Source organism: Microtus ochrogaster, unplaced genomic scaffold (assembly GCF_000317375.1).
Source record: "Microtus ochrogaster isolate Prairie Vole_2 unplaced genomic scaffold, MicOch1.0 UNK3083, whole genome shotgun sequence".
NCBI classification, from domain to species: domain Eukaryota; kingdom Metazoa; phylum Chordata; class Mammalia; order Rodentia; family Cricetidae; genus Microtus; species Microtus ochrogaster.
Window position 1 is genome coordinate 162 of NW_004952179.1, and position 2,435 is coordinate 2,596.

Here is a 2,435-nt window from a genome sequence, read left to right on the forward strand (position 1 = left end):
TGGAGGTCAGGCCATGGCAATGTGCTTGCTGTGTGCTCATCATCTATCTCAGTTTCCCATGAAACAGTTCTGACACAATCACCGGTTCTCACTCGATGGTTTGACATTAGGTAATAGGTTTCTCTAAACAATTTCCATAGATTATATAGCACGCCACCATAAGTGTTTGCACACATATTCTGTATATACAAGCTTGTTTGTTATTCAAATGCTATAAATAATTTCTACTGCTCACGAGTCAGTTCTGCCTACTTTGACAGCCTTTCTGACTCCCTCATTCTGATGTCGGTGTTTGCTGAGCCCTCTGCAGCCAACTCTGAGCCGTCAGCCACCTGAGAGAGTCCATCTTCATCAGCCGAGTCAGGGTCAGCATCTAAATCCTCCCCACCGGCTTCCTTCCCTTGTGGCGTCTGATATGGATGGAGCCCTGAGTTTCAGTCACTGCTGAAGTTCCTGCTTCTTTATTAAACAGAATGACAGCAGCTTCTTTCTTTCCACATTTTGCACAAGCTTCAAGCTCACAGGCACCTGGTCCACACATTCGTAAGAGTCCCTCACTGCCTGTTGTAAACATGTAACCCCCTCCTTAGGCTGTGACAGTGGCTTGTATTTGCTGTACTTTACATGTATTCAGGGACTCTTTTGCAGCGCTGACATGCTCCACCATGAAGTTTTGCCTTAGTTTTTTTGGTCTGAACACTTTCATCCAACTTGTCTTTTTTTTAATTTTTTATTTTTTTAGGTAAATGTATTCTGGTCCTTTGGGGCCCTGGACTGACCCACAGTGCCTTTCTGGGAACTCACCAGATAAGAACACTGAACTGAACTGAAGAGATAAGAACAGATAAGGCTGTGGACATGTGACCATAGTTACTGAGATTAGAAATTTTTCTAAAAATTGAGCATCAGTATCTAAAGTTCACTGTAAAGCTACAATTTTATGTTGCTGTTAAAACAATAAATAAGGTGTTCTTATATGCTAGCTGGCCCTTTTGGTCTTCTAAATAGCAGTACATTAACTCTATAACTACAGCCTCCTTCCCCCGTCAGCACTGGGGCTTAAGAAGGGATTGTGGAGGACTGTACTTTAAACTGGAGGTGGTTGGCCTAGGAAGCAGGGATCCCCGCTTTTCTTGTGCTCCACACGTTAGCTATTAAATTTTTGTTCCTTCAGAAACTGAGTATCCTGCAAAGAGCTAAGTTAACCAACAATGAGAGTTTTCACATTTGCCTTTGAGGCGCTAACGTCGCTTTGGTTGAAGAGAGATGTCCTTAACCTGTGATCTGATCTTGAATAAGAGTTTTAAACCTTTGAAATTTTGCTGAAGTTCCCCAAGTCAAATCAGATTAAATATTTCTTTTCTGTTAAATTTTAAGAGTATGGGTGTTTTCCCTCCTTACTTGTCTGTGAACAAAATGTCTAGTGTCTTGAGATGTCAGAAGAGAATATTTGATCCCCTAGAACTGGAGTTACAGGCATGTAACTTTGGCATGTAATATGTATCACATATGAGCTGCCATGTGGATATTGAAAATCAAATCCAGATCTTATGGAAAAACATACAGTACTCTTAACTGAGGATCAATCTCACTAGTTTCCAAATATTTTTCTTGAACATGAATTAATTAATTTGCAGGTTTTCTGAAGGATGCTTGAAATATCTCAAAAAGATAATTCTCTTACAAAAATAGAGACATTAAAATAATTGGGCTTATTTTTATATTAAACTACATGGAAAAGATTGCTAAAAAGTAAGTAATGCTATACTTTTCAGTTATTTTCATAGGGGTGTGTTATTGTTCTTGTGTCTCAGAAATTATGTAACATTCATAAAAATACAAGTCCTCGTAGAACATCACCAATAATAATCCTAATTATTATCTGTAAGTGTTACATGCAGGAGTCAGGCCGAGCGGCCCTGCCTGTAGTCCTGGCTGTCAGGGGGACGGCAGGAGGATCAAACAGAGCATGAGTTTTGGTCAACACGGGCAACACAAGATCCACCTCATAAAAGCTGCAGGTCATGAACGGAGACGACTTTTCTCGCCAAGTGCATCACTATTTTAACTCTCACCAGGTCTTTGTCCACTTGAAGTCTTGTCACCTACAGTTAATCGTTTAGGGGGAGGGGTCTTTACCAAGCCACCATCAGTTTGGCATCAAGGGCAGGACTCTGTCAAGTACAGGATTCTGTAGCTTTAAGGTCGCTCCATTGGGCTGGGGAGGAATTCTCGACTTCTAATGAAGAAACCAGTGGCTCATAAACATCAAGGTGATGTTTAACCCAGCAAGCAGCGAGCACAAGAAGAAATAAGTACCCAGGAAATGACTTGGTGGATTTTCATGCTAAGTAGCCAGTGGAGAGATTGTTAAGCTGTGCGGTTTGAACGAGCTCCACAAGAGTGATCCAAGTCTAATTTCCTACATAATCTAG

General features: G+C 41.0%; 1 pseudogene; it reads right to left on the minus strand.

The window, feature by feature from the left end:
• Positions 1–252: 252 nt before the first annotated feature.
• Positions 253–2,026, minus strand: LOC113455914 (annotated as a pseudogene).
• Positions 2,027–2,435: the final 409 nt, after the last annotated feature.